The 22,374-nt window shown below is 36.9% G+C and overlaps 1 pseudogene; it reads left to right on the plus strand.

Annotated features, from left to right (window-relative positions):
* Window positions 1-2,277: 2,277 nt before the first annotated feature.
* LOC112825980 (large ribosomal subunit protein eL24-like) lies at window positions 2,278-2,813 on the plus strand (annotated as a pseudogene).
* Window positions 2,814-22,374: the final 19,561 nt, after the last annotated feature.

A 22,374-nucleotide genomic window follows, 5' to 3' on the forward strand; every position in this document is an offset into this window, starting at 1 on the left:
TGTTAAAAAAAAAAAAAAAGAAGGTAGTAGGAAGGGAAAAATGAAGGGGGGAAATTGGAGGGGGAGACGAACCATGAGAGACTATGGACTCTGAGAAACAAACTGAGGGTTCTAGAGGGAAGGGGGCTGGGGGGATGTGTTAACCCGATGATGGGTATTAAGGAGGGCAAGTATTGAAAGGAGCACTGGGTGTTACACGCAAACAATGAATCATGGAACACTACATCAAAAACTAATGATGTAATGTATGATGACTAACATAACATAATAAAATAAAATTTTTAAAAAATGTAAACTATAGGACTATCTAATGAGTTATATTTACACTTCATGGCACATCATGTCAAACCCTGGTGTAATGAATAGGTCAAGTGCTTTTAAGCTCATTTTGTATATTTTGTTAAAAAGATATTATGAAATCCTGAAGAAACTATTTAACTGAGAGTTGTGTGTTATATGCAAACAATGAATCATGGAACACTACATCAAAAACTAATGATGTAATGTATGGTGACTAACATAACATGATAAAAAATACATATAAATAAATAAATAAATTGAGGTTTCCTCACTGCCTTGCCATTGACCTGCTGTTAAGACCTTGAGCAAGTCACTTACCCTCTCTGAACCTCAGTTCTTCACCTAATAAACTGAGGAAGTTCAGAATAGATGATTCCATATAACCAAGAGTATACTTAAAGTCTGAAATATGACTATTAAGAGTTATTGAATTTATAGACTTACTTTTTAAAAATATATTGATAGCAATAGTATACTGAAGACCTTGAGAATGATAATGTTCCAATACAAAATATGATCTCCTTTGTAACAATTTCTTTTACAATATGGTTTCCAGAGCTGTTGAAAAACAGTCATTGAAATCACCCCATATTAGTAAGAAAATGATGGAAAAAATATTTTATTTCTGGTTGTGCTATGAATGAGAGTACAACATTTCCTTAAAAGAAGATTTTTAGAATAATTGATAATTGAAGTACACATCTTTAAAAGTATGCCAACTTTTTGAGTAGTCTGTAATTTCAGGCAATTTCATTATTCTAAAACTGTACTAAATACTGAGGATAAGTCAGTAGGAAGTTCATGGATAGATTGGAAAGTTAACCCTAATTCAACTAATATTTGTTGAACACCTTCTATAAGTCAAGCTCAGTTTTGGACACTGTATGAAAAGATAAAATTTTATGGGAAAGATATTCCTCTGTCCTCAAGTACAGAATATAAAATATAAAATAACTATAACATAAGGCAGGTCATAAAACCTGGAGAAAACATGAGCTAAATGTATAATTAGAAAAAAGGAGTGTCACAGCCAAACAATAGCGAGGGGTCTTAATAAAGGATTTTATGTGTGGATGCATCTTGAAGATTAATAGAATTCTGGCAGATGGAAATGGACAGGGTATTCCTAGTAAATGGAACAGAAGGAGAAAATGTGCAGAGTGAGAAAATGTAGTATAATCTTAGAAAAAAAGCACGTTGGATAGGTTTAGATAAAGTATAGAGAATGGAATAAGAACTCATGAGAGGTTACATGGGGCAGGTAAGTTATAAAGGGCTCTAAATACGAGGCTGAAGAACATGTACTCAATATGAAATATGTTGCTGGGTCACTAAAGATTTTGGTTGGGGGATAACAACCAGGCTGAGGGTGAGGTAAATTCATGGTAATGTTAGTAGCTTAAGGAGAAGAGAAAGTATTGGGGCCATCAAATATCAATGGAAGCAATTAGACATGGACCATGGGATTGCTGGTATGCTTAGAGTTAAGTTTCTTGCACTTTTTCAAGGTGCCAAATGCTCTCAAAGGATTCTGTCGGAGAAGCTGCCCTGTTGGTCTCATGCTGTTGCCCTAAATGCCTCATTTTCTGTGGTAGTTATCAAAAGTAGGCATTGCCCATCATATTATCAAGATTAAAGGGAAAAAAAATAGTTCCAAATATGCCTCACTTCCAAAGTAGAAACAGCACTCCTCCCCACCCCCCATGAATAAATAAAAACTTAAAAGATTAAGTTGTATTCTGTATGCCCAGAAATCCTCCAGTGCTTTCATTTGCAAAACAAAAGATCATATTGTGCTAAGAGAAGCTGTCTACAATTTGTTTCTCAACCTTCTTTTAAATCTATTGCCCCTTTCTGATAAACCTAAAAATATCTGACCCTTTTTAAATGTTACTTGAGATTTCAATGTAAAATAATGATTAAGAAGGCATCAAAGCAGTTCTTCACCATCTTTCCTTCTTCCTGGTTGCCAGAGCCATGAAGGTCGAGCTGTGCAGTTTGAGCGGATACAACATCTACCCCAGATAGACCTTGGGGTAGGCCAAGATCGGGCCCAACACCAGGACTGACAGGAAGGTTTCCCAATTTCTTAATGCAAAATGCCAGTTGGCATTCCTTTCTAAGAGGATTCCTCAGCAGATAAACTGGACTATCCTCTACAGAAGAAAACACAAAAAGGACAGTCAGAGGAAAGCCAAAAGACAAAAACCTGCTGTGCAGTCAAACTCCAGAAGGCCATCATTGGTGCCATCTCTTGCTGATAGAATGGCCAAGAGGAATCAGAAACCTGAAGTTAGGAAAGCTCAACAAGAACAAGCCATCAGGGATGCCAAGGAAGTTAAAGAGGCTAAGCAAGGATTTTTAGACAGCAATGGCTGGCTGTTTCAAAGTTTCCCATGAAGGCAGCAGCTAAGCGAGAGACTGTGAAGCCCATGAAGGTTTCTGCATCCTGAATTGGTGGAAAACTAAGTTGGCAGATCAGATCTTTATATAAACATCTATTTAAAAAATGAATACATCAAAGTAGAATTGATAAATTCAATAAATTCACTGGATACAAAATCAATGTACAGAAATCTGTTGCATTTTTCTACACCAATAATGAATCAGCAGAAAAAGAAATTAAAAAAAAAATCCCATTTAAAATTGCACCAAAAATAAGATAGCTAGGAATAAACCTAACCAAAGAGGTGAAAGACCTATCCTCTGAAAACTATAAAACACAGATGAAAGAAAGAGAAGATGACACAAAGAAATGGGAAGACGTTCCATAAAACAAATATCGTTAAAATGGCTATACAACCCAAAGCAATCTACTCTTTTAATACAATCCCTATCAATACACCAACAGCATTTTTCATAGAGCTAGAACAAACAATCCTAAAATTTCTATGGAACCACAAAAGACTCTGAATAGCCAAAGAAATCTTGAAAAGGAAAAGCAAAGTGGGAGACATCACAATTCCAGACTTCAAGTTATACTACAAAACTGTAGTAATCAAAATAGTATGGTATTGGCACAAAAATAGACACCTATACCAATTGAACAGAATAGATAATCCAGAAATAAACCCACAAGGGTATGGTCAACTAATCTTCGACAAAACAGCAAAGAACATCCAATGGGAAAAAGACCGTCTCTTCAACAAATGGTGTTGGGAAAACTGGACAGCAACAGGCAAAGGAATGAAACTAGACCACTTTCTTATACCATACATGAAAATAAATTCAAAATGGATGAAAGATCTACATGTGAGATCTGAAACCATAAAAATCCTAGAAGAAAACCACAGGCAGTAACTTCTCTGACATCGGCCATAGCAACTTTTTTCTAGATAGGTCCCCTGAGGCAAGGGAAACAAAAGCAAAAATGAACTACTGGGACTACATCACCGTAAAAACCTTCTGCACAGTGAAGGAAAACCATCAACAAAACTGAAAGGCAACCTGGGCACCTGGGAGGTTAAGCGTCTGCCTTCAGCTCAGGTCATGATCCCAGGGCTCTGGGATTGAGTCCTGCATCGAGCTCCCTGCTTGGCAGAGCCTGCTTCTCCCTGTGCCCCTCCCCCCTGCCCTACAGTTGCTTGTGCTCTCACTCTCTCTCAAATAAATAAATAAAATTTAAAAAAAATAAACAACTAAAAGGCAACCTATGGAATGGGAGAAGATATTTGCAAGTGACATATCTGATAAAGGGTTAGTATCCAAATTATATAAAGAACTTATACAATTCAACACCCAAAAATCAAATAATCCAACTAAAAAATGGGCAAAAGACATGAATATACATTTCATGTCTGGAAAACATACAGATGGCCAACAGACACATGAAAAGATGCTCAGCATCACTGATCATCAGGAAAATGCAAATCAAATGAGATATCACCTCATACCTGTCAGAATGGCTAAAATCAACAACACAAGAAACAATAGGTGTTGGAGAAGATGTGGAGAAAAAGGAAGTCTTTTGCACTGTTGGTGGGAATGCAAACTGGAGCAGTCACCCTGGAGAACTGTATGGAAGTTCCTCAAAAAGTTAAAAATAGAACTACCCTATGATCCAGCATCACACTACTGGATATTTACCCAAAGAATACAAAAATACTAATTCAGGGGGTTCATGCACCCCTACGCTTATAGCAGCATTACCTACAATAGCCAAATTATGGAAACAGCCCTAGTATCCATCAATTGATGACTGGATAAAGAAAATACGGTACATACATATACCTTGGAATGTTATTCAGCCATAAAAAGAATTAAATCTTGCCATTTGTAACAATGTGGATGGAGCTAGAGAATATAATGCTAAGTGAAATAAGTCAAGAGAATCAGAGAAAGAGAGAAATCAGAGAAAGTGAAATAAGTCAAGAGAAATCAGAGAAAGACAAATACCATATAATTTCACTCATATGTGGAATTTTTAAGAAACAGAACAAATGAGCAAAGCGGGGGCGGGGGGAAGAGAGAGAGAGAAACCAAGAAACAGACTCAACTATACAGAACAAACTGATGGTCACCAGAGGGGAGATGGGTGGGGAGATGGGTGAAATAGTTTATGGGAACTAAGGAGGGCACTTGTCTTGATGAGCCTGGGTGATTAACATAAAAACTTAAAAACAAAAGAACACATCAAAGTAATTACACAATTAAATACGCTTTTTAAAACTAAACATGCTCTTCTGGATTCTCATGTCACCACCAGCTACTTCCCAGAATACACCTCACCCACCTCCCACACCAGACACATCTACAATATTTGAACAAAAACACTGATTCTAAAACAGAGCCATTCTTTACAAAAACAGTGAGTGCTTTGCTCTCTCAGACCTAATTCCACATACAAAGGAAGGCAAATTTATCAGTTAAACTTTCTAATTATCTACACTAAAGAGAGTAACTAAATGCAGAAAGAAAAGAATAACAGTGAATAATCCAAAAGGCATATTTCTTACTTTGGAATGCTAACTAATTTACTTTTCCAATTATGTTTAACTTAATCTATTATTGCATTTCCTAATCCCACACTGATTTATAATATAGGAGACAGATCGGAAACAGTGCTGATTGGGAGAAGCCAGTGGAAGTTCCAAAACATGTTGAAATAATCCATAAAACAGATAACTTATATACAGAAATTTGAGAACCATGATATTGTAAGGTCAGTGACTTAAAAGATGGAAATATTCCTGTCATTTTTTTTTCCTCATCTTTTAGGTTGGTAGTATTGCAAGACAATTGAAAATTTCGCTTTTCTATAATTCTATAATTTCCCCTAACTTGACATAATTTCCCCCTTTCTTTCTTTTATCTTTCCCTTGTCTTCTGCCTTCTCACCTACCTAGAAACTATCCATCAACTAGATGGTCATTTCTCAGGAAAGCAGTGAAGCAAAAAGGGAGGAAAGAAGTCATAAAATGAGCTGTCATCCCCATTTTTTACAGATAAAAACATTGAGCTGATAAATATCAAAGTCAGAATTCAAACCCCAAAGTGACAACTATTTGCAGTTAAACAGCACATTCTACTTTTTTTATTTAAGATTTATTTATTTATTGTAGAGAGAGAGAGCACACGCACAAGCGGGAGGAGTAGAGGGAGAAGGAGAGAATCTGAAACAGACTCTGCCCAGAGCGTGGATCCCGATGACACGGAACTCAATCTCAGGGCCCTGAGATCAGGACCTGAGCCGAAACCAAGAGTCAGATGCTTAACTGACTGTGCCACCCAGGCACCCCAGCACGTTATACTTTTAAAAGAACTTTCTACATATTATTTCAATTTATTTAACTTTGATTAGACCCTTCCTTGATCTGAAAAATGGATTTCTAAAGGCAAGGGTGAGACATGTTAAGATTCATGTTTATGGTTTGTCTCCCTCTCTGATTTAATCTGAGCTGGAGGAGAGGTGGGGGGGATGGGGTAATTAGGTGATGGGTGTTAAGGGGGGCACTTGATGTAATGAGCACTGGGTGTTATATGCAACTGATGAATCACTAAACTCTACCTCTGAAACTAAAAAAAAAAAAAAAGGATTCATGTTTATGACACACTCGGATTCAAAAAAATTTTTCACATATAAATATAAAAATCATGGGTAAAAATGCTAAGAAATGTTTCCTTGGATTTTTGTTAAGCCACAAAGTTTTATAATTACCTGTATACAAAATTGTTAGTCTGACTTTACATTTTGTGGTCTAAAATCAAGAAAATATATATTTAACCGTACGACCAGTCTGAAAGAAATTGAGGCTGAAAGAAATCACTGCTTTTTTCAGTTATCTCATAGCAAAAGTTTGTGAGAATTTGTACGTAGTCTCAAATTATTTGATCACAGTTTGCTGTAGCATTAACACACTATTTTGAGAATTATGATACCCAACACAATGCCTTGTGAATAAAGAATGTGCCCAATAAAATAGTTGCATTCATAAATGAACAAGTTAATAGTATAAGGTGCCAGAGAATAAGAAAGTAAAATAAGAAAGATTTAGACTGGAAATAAAGTGGGGCAACTTCAGTGATACTTTATAATAAAATAGCAATTGAAGAATGCATAAATTCATTTAACTCATTGATGTTACTTCTACATCACAATTTATTTTTATATTTTTAAAGTCCATGTGCATTTAAATAAAGGTAGGTCTAAAGTTATGTCAGGTTTGTTTTTCTATGCTAGAAATTCTGAAAACTTGATATTTTGTATTATTTGTTCATATATTTCAAGAGAGATTGTCACATTAAAAATTATTTAAGGATTTGTTTCCATTATAATCTCAGTATATACTGGGTATTCCTGTGCTCTTTTGCCCACTCATCCATTTTTTATTTTTGCTTTCATTTGTTTGTTTGTTTGTTTAGTTTTCAGTGATATGCTGCCTTTTTTTGGTAAACTCCTGGCTTTGCTAATTTTATATAAATCTAAACTGTTAAAATACAAATCCATTAACCAACATTTTTACATTTTCTAACACATATTATCTTTAAATTGCTCTGCCAGTAATTACTATCAATTTTCCCTATGCTGACATATTTTAGAATATGAAAATTTTCATACTTTATTTCTCAAGCATATGAACAAATTGCCTTGAAAAGTATAAAACTAAAGCATACAAATGTCTTTGAACAGAGCAATGAATGCCCCCTAGTGTTCCTTGTTAGGATATCAGTTTTAATAACATAAATTGAATATGTAAATGACATTTTCATAACTACTTAAAAAGTAAGCTCATAAACAATAGAATTTGAATGTGTATAATGTTTTAAATTTCACCAAAATTGGAGTAGCAAGACATTTAGTTAAATGTCTCGAGTAAATAATAGCTATCATAATGTATACACAAAAGTGATAGAAATCGGAGCTGTTGGGAGAGTTTTTCAGATACGGGGCAGCTGACACTCCTGAAATACGATCCTGCCTTTCTAGCTAACACCAAACCAAACTCATTGGAATCATTCTTAAAACAGCAACATACAAGGGCATCTGCGTGGCTCAGTCCTTACGCGTCTGCCTTCAGCTCAGGTCATGATCCCAGGATCCCGGGATCGAGCTCCACATCGGGCTCCCCGCTCAGCGGGAAGCCTGCTTCTCTCTCTCCCACTCCCCCTGCTTGTGCTCTCTCTCTCTCTCTGTCAAATAAATAAAATCTTTTTTAAAAAAAACAGCAATATACAGGTAATTAGTCCCAGAAACCACACTTGTGCCCTGTCCGTGGGCATGCATATACAGAGCTTCTAACTCGAGAGATGAAACTCTATTTCCATGAGCATCTTCTGCCTCTGCTCTAGTCTCCCAGTTGGTAATAGCCATGGTGAAAATAGAAAGAAGGAAAAAACACAATTTACCTGGGCATGCGTCAAAGCTGCAATGTTACAGTGTACCTTGCCTTAACTTTACACAGAGGCACTCATACCAAGAATTTAAAAGTGCCAATGCCTCTGTGGTCAAGATCCAGTGTCTGGTCTATCTAAAGCAGCATTTGTTTAGAGAGAACAAGCAAGCACAACAAAAAAGCATGTTGGTGGATATCTGAGTTTATCACAACTTCACAGAATACTGCATATTTGTCTCTGTAACTAAGGAAAATGATTATAATTATCACAATCAAAAGAAAAAGGCATTGGAAAACAACTGAGTTGAATGCATTAAGCAGGGGGTGTTCCTTATTTTATTCTTACCCAGTATCTCTTTGCCTTTTGGGGGGCCACCACCCCTCTTCTGGTGCATGGACTTGATATTGTTGAGAGAGTCTTTCTCAGGACCGAGAGGTGGGCACAGGATGCAACCTTGACCACACTTTAATTTCAGAAATATGAATCTTGGGCATCACAGAGGACACAAAGTAGCTCCCTAGATCCCCAAAGCTGCCTGTTCCTGCACATTCGAAGGCCGACATGGCCAACTTTTCCTTGGAATCTGTGTGAGATACCAGTATCTTATTAATTCTCTTTTTGCTTAAGTTAACCAGAGTAAGGATGTCTAACTGAACTACTTCATAATAATAACATTATACTTACCACACTTAGGTTACATAAAAAATGAAAAATAAAGTAAAATGGTGTAATTATGTTGTGTTTTAATTTTAAATGAGTAATTTATGGACAATATTTTTATTATCATTGAATAACATCATCAGCTACAGTTTAAAACAGAATTTGTGGAGATAAGTTACATTATCAATATACTTTCACAAACATCTCCAAAAGAGCACAATAAAAAAAAGCATTAGAGCAAAAATATTTTTTATTGCTCATGTTTGCAAATAAATAAAAACGCCTTCTTTCATTCTTTGCTTTAGTTGTCAGGTAGCTATAAATATGTCTTCCTTCCAACAACACTCTCCAAAATTTAAGGAGAAGAATTATTTCTCTGTCGCATCCAAATCTTTCACTCGTTTTAAATTTATACTTATTTTTGTTTCCATTTTTAACCTTTCAAAGGGTAGTTAAATAATAAAATATTTTTCTTTATTATTAAATAATTCATAATGTATGCGAAAGAAGCAAAGCAAGATAATTCTGTTTATTTAAACTTTGCTTATGTCTGTCAATTGTACTTCAATTTAAACATTTTTATTTAAATAGTTGTTTCAGAATATTTTTATTTAAGAAATCTCTTAGCATGGACTATAAAATCCAAACGTCCTGTAAAAGGTCAGAATACCTACTTCCCTTCTTTAGCAGATAATTTCATTAAAAATACAATGAAATAGGGGTGCCTGGCTGGCTCAGTCAGTGGAGCATGTGACTCTTGATCTCTGGGTTGTGAGTTCGAGCCCCACGCTGGGTGTAGAGATTACTTAAAAATAAAATATTTTTTAAAAACAAATACAATTAAACAATGATAATATAACTTTAAAATGGTGCTTTAGTTTACCAAATGTTTCTGTGCAAATTATGTCAGTTAAGTCTAATGATTGTGTGAGTCAAAGATTGGTTCCACCATCTTACAGATAAGGAAATGGAGGCGGAAAGAAGGTAAGTGGCTTACCCAAGGTCTTCAGGGTCATCACATAGCAAAGCCAACTCAAATGCAGATCATCTTTCTCTCCAGCTATGGTTCTTTCCATTTTACCACACTACAAAGTAGCGGGAAGTTTATTTTCCTAGAGTTGTATTACCTCTTAGTGATACTATCACTATACTTACTATCAGTAATACTATCAGTGAGTCAAAAGTAAACCAAGAACAAAGCCGTGACACAAGACCCCTGGGCAGTTTCCAGGAGCTGTAAGCTACTGGTGCTCAAGTGCCTTTCTATCAAGAACTGCAGGGGGCCGGGGTGGGGGGGAGATAGAACTGTGAAGTGCCCCACATCGGGCTCCCTGCTCAGTGGGAAGCCTGCTTCTCCCTCTCCTGCTCCCCCTGCTTGTGTTCCCTCTCTCGCTGTCTCTCTCTCTCTGTCAAATAAATAAAATCTTAAAAAAAAAGAACTGCGAAGTGTTTTTCACTCTATAACACTGAATATTCTTTAGAATATTTCAATAACGTTGTGTCCCATTTCAGTGATAAAGTCAAACAAAATAAAAAGCTTCTACACAGCAAAGAAAACCATCAACAAAACAAAAAGACAACCTACTAAATGGAAAAAGATATTTGCAAATGATATATCCAATAAGGGGTTAACATCTAAAATATATAAAGAACTTATACAACTCAACACCAAAAAACAAATAATCTGATTTAAGATGGGCAGAGACCTGAATAGACATTTGTCCAAAGAAGACATTCAGATGGTAAACAGACACATGAAAAGATGCTCAATATCACTTGGCATCAGGGAAATGCAAATCAAAACCACAATGAGATGCCACCTCACATCTGTCAGAACGGCTAAAATCAGCAACATGGGAAATAACAGGTGTTGGCGGGGATGTGGAGGAAAGGGAACCCTCTTTCACTATTGCTAGGAATCTAAATTGGTGCAACCATTGTGAAAAACAATATGAAGGTTCCTCAAAAAATTAAAGAAGGGCACCGGGGTGGCTTAGACAGTTAAGTGTCCGACTCTTGGTTTCGGCTCAGATCATGATCTTGGGGTCATGAGATCAAGCCCCATTTTGGGCACTCTGCTCAACCTGGAGTCTGCTTGAGATTCTCTCTCTCTCTCTCTCTCCCTCCCTTTTTTTTTTTTTTGAAGATTTTTATTTATTTATTTGACAGAGAAAGACATAGCGAGAGAGGGAACACAAGCAGGGGGACCGATGTGGGGCTCGATCCCAGGACCCTGGGATCATGACCTGAGCCGAAGACAGATGCTTAAGACTGAGCCACCCAGGTGCCCCTGTCTCCCTCCTTTTTGTCCCTCCCTGCTTGCGCTCTCTCTCCCTCTCTTTCTCTCAAATAAATAAATAAAATCTTTTTAAAAAAAATTAAAGATAGAAATAGTATATGATCCAGGAATTCCACTACTGGTTATTTATCCAAAGGAAACAAAAACACTAATTTGAAAAGATGTATGTCCTTCTATTTTATTGCAGCATTATTTATTTGGAAGCAATGAAAAGTATCTTTCAGTAGATGAATAAAGAAAATGTGCTAGACACACACACATAATGGGATATGACTCAGCCATAAAAAAGAATAATATATTGCCATTCTCAACAGCAAGGATGGCCCTAGAGAGTATTATGCTAAGTGAAATAAGACAGAGAAAGATGAATACTATGAGTTCACTTATATGTAGAATATAAAAAACAAAACAAATGAACAAACAAAAAACCAGACTCTTAAATACTGGTGGTTGCTAGTTGGGAGGTGGGTAGGAGGACAGGTGCAATAGATGAAGGGAATTAAGAGGTACAAGCTTCCAGTTATAAAATAGGAAGTCACAGAGATAAGTACAGCAGAGGAACATAGTCAATAACACTGTGATAGCATCATATGGTGACTGACTATACTTATCATGGTGAGCACTGAGGAATGCATAGAATTGTCTGACCAGTATGTTGTATACCTGAAACTAATATAACTATGTCAATTACACTTTGACAATAATTTTTTTAAGTGGAAGTCATAGAAGCAGAGAGTAGAAGAGTGGTTGTCAGGGGCTGAGGGAATAGGGAGACATTGGTCAAAGGGTCCGAAGTCACAGTTATGTAGGATGAATAAGCCAGAGATCTAATATACAGGCAGATGACTATACTTAATGTTAGTGCATTGATTACCGGAAATAGGTTAAGAGAGTAGATTTCAGGGGCACTCATCACACACACACACAAAATGGAGGAGAAAGTGACATGTTAATTAGCTCGACTCTAGTATTCATGTCACCATGCATATATGTATCAATTCTTCATGTTGTACACCTTAAATTATATACAATCTTTATTAAAAATGCATAAATAAATGAAAAAATGTAAGGATTTTATTAGAAGGAAATGTCTGTGTACGAAGTAATAAGGAGGGAGCTGGGGAAGGCTGAGGGAGTTGTCAGACTGAATGCAAGCCTAATCAGCAAGAATAAGATGGAGAGAGAGTTGAATGGATGCATCTGAGACAGCTATGCAGTCTAAGGAAGGTTTGGCAAAACCCTAAGGATGTCCTGGAGCCAAGGTGGGCCAACAAAGGAGTCACACCTGTCTTCCGGGGTGAGGTGGGCCTCAGTGCATCACTGTTTTCAGTCCTTGGCTGGAGGGGCCAATAGGAAGTATGGTCTGGGGCAAATGGGGTGGCTGGATCTCAAAGCACAGCAGTGGGGGGGCCCCTCCATCCGTGAGGATCTTTGTTACTGTTCCACTGCAAGGAGTATGAAGGACATGCATAGGAGAGAAGCTGTCCTAAAACTCTTTAAAACATTAGAGGGGAGGCCCCTTTTTATCAGAAACGCATTCGTTTTTTTTTTCCACAAAAAAGCTAATCCTGCATGATTTGGGAACAATATTTAGCATTACTATAAGTGGAATACTGAGAAAAGCATTCTGAATTACAACTTACAGAAAATGAAAATTTCTAAATCATCAAATAAAAAGTGTTCAATTGTTTTGTTCAACACCAGGTGGAGCTCTTTTGCTTTTTTAAAACAAGGAAAGCGATTTTAAACTTAATACAGGTTTGGGCTGATTATGCATAGCTCTTAAGTCATCTTGTAAAATCATTTGAGTGTTTTCACACCATATTTGTCACCATTTAAAATCTGATAATTTTTACAAATAGCACAGACTAGCTCAAACTGCAGTGTTAATAAAATAAGACCACTACGGCTAAAAATAACCATTAAATCTCTAAAAAAAAAAAAAAAAGTTGTAAATAATACCGCTTCAAAGGTCTACATTCTTCTAAAGGAACGAGTTAAGAATCTAATTTAAATCTCACAGTCAATCCTAAAACAAATCAACTATGGAAAACCCTCTCCCAGATCTCCACTGTGTTTCATAATCATTCTCTTTTTATGTAAAATACCTTCTCTATAGGACAGATACAAAACAGGTTTTAGGTTATAACGTATAATATTTTCACAACTTTTCTATGCCAATTCTCAGAAGAAGCTAAAGGATTAAAGTAATAATGTTTATAATGTAGACATGCTTTTTCACAAGTAACTTGTCCCAGCTGGGAGGCATTACTTTCTCCGTGCCTATGCTTCAGAGTTCTTTCATTCTCATTGCAGGGTGATGGATACAGACACGAATAAAGGGATTTTTGCAGTCAAAAAAACTATTTTTTTAATGGAAGGGTTGATATACTCTTAAAGGAACCTATTTACTGCAGTAGTCTGTGTTATCTATCTATTCTCCCATCCATGCAAGAAATACTTCCGGGGAGCTTGCCCTATGCTGAAGAGATAGGAATGAATAAGACAAACATTGCCTGCTGCTTGGAGCTTGAGAGTTCAGAAGACCTACAATGAAGTCCACAGTTATAATAGAGGCTATTGTAATGAAGGAAATACAGGGTACTGTGGGAACCAGAGCAAGGGAACCTAATGACCAACCTGATCTAGGAGACAGAGAACACCTTCCCAAATAAGTGAAATTTAAGCTGAGATTCCTCTGTAAGAGAAAATGAGGTGAAAACCAAAAGGCTTTAAGGATATTTAAGGTGAAGAAACAGCTTTTACAAGGGCTGAGGATGAGCTAGAGTAGGTAAAATTTTAAAAAGCAAAAGCATGTCAGCAGAGCATAAAACGCAAGGTTCTTGGAGAAGGGAGAAAAATTTAAGATTTGGAGAGATTTCTGAGAACCAGATTGTGAGATCTTTTAAATGAATTAACAAATTGGAATTTTATCCAAGAACAATTGGAAATATAACTCAAGGGGCTAAGTTAAAATTTGAAAGGATGTGATAACCAGACTAAGAAATGTTCAGTGCCTAAAGGAGCAATATGATGGATGAATCATCAATATTCCTACCAAAATAAACTACTTAGATGTGATTATTTTGGCTTTTCTTATCCATTAGAGCAATAACATTGAAATACAGACTCATTTCATATAATGACTATTGATTTCAATGACTTTTTATCATAACAACTCTTAAAAAGTTATATTGCTTTTCAGACTCTTTTTTTTCTTGTTATAATTATATTTACTTCCAAACCACTCTAATTAAATTCTCTGTAAAATAGTAATATTTTGGGGCATCTGGGTGGCTCAGTGAGTTAAGCTTCCAAATCTTGATTTTGCCTCAGGTCATGATCTCCGGGTGGGGAGATTGAGCCAGAGGTAAGGCTCCGTGCTCAACATGGAGTCGGCTTGTCTCTCTCCCTCTCCTCCTTCCCATCGATTGCATGTGGTCCCTTTCTCAAATAAATAAATAAATAAAATCTTTTTTTTTAAAGTGGTATTTCAATGTTGCAGTTTTAGAAAAAGACAGTCACTGGGGTGCCTGGGTCGCTCAGCCAGTTAAGTGACCAACTATTGATTTCAGCTCAGGTCATGATCTTAGGGTCCTGAGATAGAGCCCAAGTCAGCTCCACGCTCAGTGGGGAATCTGCTTGAGATTCTCTCCCTAGCTTGCAGGTGCTCTCTTTTTCTCTCTCTCTAAAATAAATAGATAAATCTTTAAAAAAATAATAAAAGAAAAAAGATAGTGACTAATTTACACAATACATTTCTGGTAAGAACATTTCAAATGGAGCACATTTGAATTGAGCTCCATGACTGGATAATCCAATATTTTGCTAAGCAGACCTATTTATGCCAACAGATCTGTACTCTGCAGTTTGTTGACCATATCCATGTGTTTCAAAGCTTTCTGATGTTTTATTTTGCTCTGAAGTTGTTTCCAATTGCTATAACTTTATTTCTAAGTGCAAAATAATCCTGAGCCTTCTTAAGGTAAAACTGATAAAGATCGTGTGGAAAGAAAAATGCACCTTTCAGGAATGACTTTTGCACCCTCCTCCACCACCCACTATCAAATCATCTCTTTTTCCTTTGGAGAACATAAGAAATTTTCATCATGTTACACTTTATGCACAATTTGAATTTATTTACTTTCATATTGTTGTTTACTACTTATATTTACATTATTTAATTGATATATACGTTTTCAATCTATGAAAAGTGATTTGGTTATCTTTGGTCAAGATGGAATACATTGTAATTTTCCCATTAAAATTCACAAATATTTTTAAATTTATGGTATGTTTGTGGTTGGCTCCATAGCTCAGGGGTTAGAGCACTGGTCTTGTAAATTTATGGTATGTTTTATGGTGTGGATTTCAGGAATGAAAACCAATCAAGGAATAGGTATTCATCAAAGAACAGAGTTGAAACCAAATGCTTAAGACATGTCAATAACTGTACTAGGCTTCCACAAAATAAGAAATTATAACCAGGAAATAACAATTAAAACAGGATAATTTTAAAGTCATAAGAGATTACTTTGTAAATGAATGTGAACTAGCTGAACTGAATAATTTCCTAAGAAAATGCAATTTATCCAATTGGTCCCAGTAAAAACAGAATGTTAAAAGAGATGTATAGAAAAAAACAGTAACAGTTATTGAGGAACCACCCAACATGAAAACATCAAGTGCAGATGATTTCACAGGCAAATTCTCATAAAAACAGCAAAGATCAGATAATCCCAATGACACATATATTATTCTAGTACATAGGGAAAGAACAAAACTCCCAAATTCTTTTGCAAAGCAAGTATAGCATTGATATGTACACATGATAAACCTATGACAAAAATATTGCAGGCCAATCTTACTTAGGAATTTTAATGCAAAAGTCCTTAATTAAAATATTAGCAAACAAAACAAAACAAAAAAATGTTAGCAAACAGAATCCAAAACATCAAGGAAGTAATACATGTGATCAAATGAGATTTACTCTAGTAATGTAAAAATAATTCAATATTAGGAAACCCATTATTATAATTTATTATGGTAATATAAGTAAGGACAAAAATGATAATTATCTTCATTAATGCTAAAAAGCCTGACAAAACTTTTTACCCATTCCTGATATGGTCTGTTATGGGCTGAACTGTGGCCCCCCCCCGCCAAAATTCATATATTGAAGCCTAACCTCCCCCCAAGAATGTATGTGGAAATAGGGCTTTTAAAGATAAACTTATGTTAAAATGGATCATTAGGGTGGGTCCTAATCCATAACGTCCTTATTAGGTTTAGGACACAGACACACAGACAGAAGTATGACCATGGAGGACACAGTGAGAAGGTAGACATCAGCGAACAGAGGAGAGAGGCTTCAAAAGAAACAGAACCTGCAACACCCTGATCTCAGCTTCCAGCCTCCAGAACTATGAGAAAATAAATTTCTGTTGTTTAAACCATCCAGTCTGTGGTATTCTGTTATGAGAGCTCTAACAAACTAATATACCCTACACTAACCCCCCAAAACTAAATATGATATGATTTTACACAACCCAGTCTTAATGCCAGCACCTTATTTAATAAGGCAACACTGAAGGCATTCCCACAAAAAACAAGAACAAAGCAAGGATGCCCACAATCTGCACTATTACTTAACATCATATTACGATGAAATTTGGCAATAGAAAACAAGCAAACATACTACTCAGAAAAGCAGTAGTAAAACAATTTCTGTATGCAGATGATATAATGGTATACCTGCTAGCCCAGGAGAATCACTAATAAAGCTAACTCAAACAAAAAAAGTACTCAATAATATAGCAGGATATAAAATTAACATATGAAAATCAATAGCCTTGATACAGTCAAACAATAACCAGATAAAAAAGCATCTGTGCTTTGTTCCACGTCTTTGTGGGGATGGTTCTGGTGTTCCTCTATTAAGTAAGGTACTGACTTGAAGACAAAGTATGTAAGTCATATTTATTTATTTTAGGGGTGGGGAGACTAGGAGTGAGTGTAAAAATCTTTTCAAAGGCTTTCTTAGCATAATGGGAGAGGAAATTTCGGTTAAAAAATAAATAAAACACCTAGGAATAAAGGAATATATTTTTAAAAACCTTTAAACACTCCTACAGAACGCAAAAATAGGCCTGAACTAATAGAAAGACCTATCTCTCTGTTAGATAAGATGAATAAGATGATGCATTGTAATAAAGATATCAGTTCTCCCTAAGTTAATATTTAAATGTAATGTGATCCCCATTATATGTTAATAAAAAGAATTAAAAATAAATAAAAATAAAAAATAAATGTAATGTGATCCCAATAAAAATGCCAGGGTTTTTTATTATTTTTTATTTTGTTTTTGTTTTTTTAGCTAGGAAATGGTGATGCTAAAGCTCATGCGGGAAAATAAAAATGGAAGAATATCTAGGAAACCCTGAAAAATAACAGCAATAAGGAGAGAATAGCCCTCCCAGAAACTGAAATATAACAAAAAGCTCTAGAATGAAAAAAGCGTGGTGCTAGTGAGTAGACCAGTGGAACAGAACAGAAATTAGAGAAATAGACCCAAGTATACATGAAAGTTACTTTGTTACTGTCACAAATGTAACATCTCAAATCAATAGGGAAGGGTCAAATTTTTAATAAATGCTGTCCTGTATAGTCATTTGGAAGAAGATAACATTAGATACACACTTCTCACCACACACAAGAATAAACTCCAAATAGATTAAAAAAATCAAATCATATATAAAAAGAAAAGGAGGGTGCCTGGGTGGCTCACTTCATTAAGTGTCTGCCTCCAGCTAAGTTCAGGATCCCAGGGTTCTTGGATCGAGCCCCACATCGGGCTCCCTGCTCAGCGGGAAGCCTGCTTCTCCCTCTCCCACTCCTCCTGCTTGTGTTCTGTCTCTCGCTGTGTCTCTCTCTGTCAAAAAAATAAAATCTTTGAAAAAAAATAAATAAAAGAAAAAGAAAAGAAACCATGCAAGTAGTAGAAAAATAAGGGCAATTCTTTTATAATCTAAGTGTGGGGACAGCTTTCTAAAAGTGACTTGAGAGACAATCCGTAAGACTCTTAACCATAGGAAACAAACTGAGGGTTGCTGGAGGGGAGGTGGGTTGGGGGTTAGGGTAACTGGGTGATGGGCATTAGGGAGGGCATGTGATGTAATGAGCACTGGGTTTTATATGCAACTGATGAATCACTGACCTCTACCTCTGAAACTAATAATACACTATATGTGAATTAATTGAACTTAAATAAAATAAAATTTTAAAAAGTGACCTGAAGTCCAGATGCAACAAAAGAAAATGTTAAATAAATGTGACTGCACTAAGAAAAAGCTTTTTCATGAAAAATAAACCACCGGGGCGCCTGGGTGGCTCAGTTGGTTAAGCGACTGCCTTCGGCTCAGGTCATGATCCTGGAGTCCCGGGATCGAGTCCCGCATTGGGGTCCCTGCTCGGCAGGGAGTCTGCTTCTCCCTCTGACCTTCCCCCTTCTCATGTACTCTCTCTCTTTCTCTCTCTCAAATAAATAAATAAAATCTTAAAAAAAAAGAAAAAAAGAAAAATAAACCACCATAAACAAAGTCAAAGGATAAATGACAAACTAGATGAAAATATTTGAACAGATAGCATGTATAAAGAGGGTTGATCTCGCCAATATGTAAAAAATTCATAAAAAATAAGGGGAACCTTATGACCATGGCCATAATGGAGTAGCAGAGACTAGATTATTCTCACATATGAAACAGCTGAAAAACCAGACAAAACACATGAAAGAATGGTTTTCAGACACTGGGCCACAAGAAGCACAAGGCATGATCCCTGAGAGAAGCAAAACAGATGAAGTCATGCCTCTGAGGGCCCCAGCTTCCTGCCTAAAGAGAGTTTCCAGGCCACAACAAAGCGAGGGGGAGGTCAAATACAGTCAAGTTACTCCACTGAGTTGCAAAGACAGAGTTAGAATTTGGGGAGGCAAGTGGGGTGGCAAAGCACCCAAGAGGAAAAAAATGCACAGATAAGAGGGGGCTACATAAAAAAAGAGAGAGAGAGAGAGAGAGAGAGGGCTGTGTAGACTAGAGAACTCCAGGGATCTGAAGAGGATTCCTCTTGAGCCTTCAGCTAAGTACTGGGAAAAACATGCATGTGAGGGAAACTCCTGAGCCAGAGAAAGAACCACTGGAAAGGAGCAGAAGGAACAATCCTCAGAGATTGGATAGCACTGGGAATAGCTTATGTCCCCACTAGCCAGAGTGGAGGAACCTCAAAATAAATGGGAAATCTGACAGAATAGGAATCTGTAAGTTACAGAAGGGAGGTCAGTCCTTGCCCAGGGATGGGAGTGAGGGATGAAAAAGAGGCGGATTGCAAACAGGAAACTATTGGGGGTAATTAGTATATTCATTATACATATACATATGCTAAAACTCAACAAATGGGATTTTTTTTAAAGATTTTATTTATTTATTTGAAAGAGAGAGACAGAGAAAGCACAAGCAGGGGAGAGGGAGAGGGAGAAGCAGACTCCCCACTTAGTGAAGAGCCCAACGCAGGGCTCGATCCCAGGACCTAGAGATCATGACATGAGCTGAAGGCAGACGTTCAACTGACTGAGCCACCCAGGGGCCCCTAGACTGGATATTTTAAATGTGTGCAGTTTTATTATACATCGATTATACCTCAATAAAACCATGAGGGAAGTAAGTTTTTAAAAATTAAAAGGAAGAGAAAACCCAAAATTAAAAAAATAAATACCCCTAAACATATAAAAAATGCATAATTTCACCTATAATAAAAGAAATGCACAATACTGATGCCACTTATTACCTTTCATATTGGGAAAAATTCAGGAGCATTTCAATGCACACTTGAAGCTATGAAGAAACAGGCATTCTTAAACTTTCCAGGTGGTAGTACAAAATGGTATGTAATCCATTGGGTGGGGATTGGCAATGTCTACCAAAACTGTATATGCATTTATTCTTTGTTCCAGCATTCTAACTTCTAGGAATAATCCTGAAGATACAGTCCCCCTCTCCCCCAAAAAAGAGTTTTTTCAATGTGACATTACTAGTAATAGCAAAATATTTGGAACAATCTAAATGCCCTTTCATTACAGCCTGGTTGAATAAACTATTGAACATCCATACAGCTATGCAGCTCCAAAGTTGAATTTTAATAAAAACAACTGAACCTAGCTATATACTGAATTGATAACATAATCACAGAAAAAAAATCACAGAACTAATTAAAGTATCTTTAAAATAGGGACACCTGATGACTCAGTCGGTTGTGTCCCACTCTTGATTTGGGTTGAGGTCATGATCTCAGAGCTGTGAGATGGAGCCCCGCATCAGGCTCTGTGCTGAGTGTGGAGCCTGCTTAAGATTCTCTCTCGCTCTCTCTCTCCCTCTCCCTCTACTTTCTCTCTCCCTCTCTAAAACAAAAAATAATAATAAAATAAAAGTATCTTTAAAATATAGTAATCTGGGTGTATCCTTAGTTGACATACTCCAAGGACAAGAAGAACGGCTTAAAAGATTTGGCTTTGGTTGACATAATAATTCTAATCCGAATTCATATGATGTCCTAATTGTACGAGAGAAAAAAGGAGTGAATATATTGATATCCTGGGAACTGAGGTTCTCTCTGTGGAAAAGGAAAAATTTAAATATGGGTCAGGGGAAGGAGAGGGAGAGCCTTGTGGCATTGTTTCGGAATAGGAAGTATTAGTACATCGACTAATTTTTTTTCAATATATTTCCTTGTTCTCCCCTTGAAAGGGCATAGAAGCAATGACATACTAGTGGCAGCAAATACCCCTATTCCCCAGTGTCAAGAGCTGTACAGGGTCTGAGACTTCATCCTACTTACAACCTGATAAGCAAGCCTGCCATAGCATCACGAATGCTAGCCGGACACAAGGAACTCCTGGGTTAGCAAAAAGACTTTATTACAGAAATAGCAATCGCTGGACTATCAGCATCTCTGCCAGCTCCCCAGCCCCCATTCCCACAGGGCAACATGGAAAGGGCCAGGTGATGTCTGTACGTTCCATGGGTTCCTTTACAAGAGGACCCTGAACTTAAGCAATCCTGTCTTGTAGAATGGGAGCAGCCTTCCCATTCTCCATGATTCACCACAGATGAAGACATTATCTTTATTATATCGTAATAATAAACAAACTTGTCTTTTGCTCTGGTGGGAGACTATCTTCTAAGGCTGTTCACTACACAAACATCCTTGAAAAAAACAGTCTAGAACAAAAGGCAGTTACTGCATCACTCACAAGATGTCCAGAAATGTGAGAGAACCATGGAGAATTGTCTCCCAACACCCAGATCTTGCTGTCCAAATGTCATTCCCTCCCCACTAAAAAAAAGGACTCCTTTGATAAATGGCTGATTATAACTTTGGGGCAGGAAAATCACAGATGAGTCTGGAATGTTTTATTGTGTCAGAAAGTAAGGGAAGCCTGAAAAGCTGCTGAAGACATTCAAAGGAACACAGGGCTGGAACAAGCTGAGCATCAAAGGTAATTACAGAACAGATTATAGCACATTCAATATGTTTTTAGCTATCCAGGAGGCCATAGTAATCCTTTGAAAAGGTGGTGGAGGGAGTTCACCTTTACAGAATAATGCCAGCTAATAAGTGAAGAAGCAATGAGAGGAGGAGAAAATAAATACGAATCGTCAATGCATGCCTATTGGTTTATAAATTGGCCCCCGCACACAGAGGGCGAGGAGGGTCTGAATTGGGAATAGCTGCACAGCCCTCTCCTCTCGGCTACTCTGCCCCACGTTCCCCTCCCCAAATTCTAACTCTGTCTCCTCAACACAGTGTATTGTTTTTGTGTATCTTCATTCATAAATGTGCCTCCAAAATAAACACGAGCCAGATGTGATAACCACTGACTTTCTGTGAAGCCATTGCCTCATTTCCCTTTAGGTTTCTTTTCATTTCCTTAATTTGCCATTATGTGGACACATCATCTTTATTGTTACCACTTTACGTTGTCCTTATTTATATTTGGACCATGGATGACTCAAAGGTACTTCACAAAGGCACAGGGGCTCAGCAGCACCTCCCTGTTTATTTTCCCTTCCTTACAAGTTCTTACACATGCTTAGGTCAAAGTCACTCTCATCTGTGTGAAGCCCCTAATGGTAGAATGAAGGGTGGTACCGTCCATTATTAAATAACATTACTGTCATTGGCTCACACGAACACACAGCCCCCAAAGCATGTTCAAAAGACATGTCTAGGGG

Source organism: Callorhinus ursinus, unplaced genomic scaffold, assembly GCF_003265705.2.
Source record: "Callorhinus ursinus isolate GAN/ISIS: 27379988/994484 unplaced genomic scaffold, GSC_fseal_2.0 scaffold4, whole genome shotgun sequence".
NCBI lineage: Eukaryota > Metazoa > Chordata > Mammalia > Carnivora > Otariidae > Callorhinus > Callorhinus ursinus.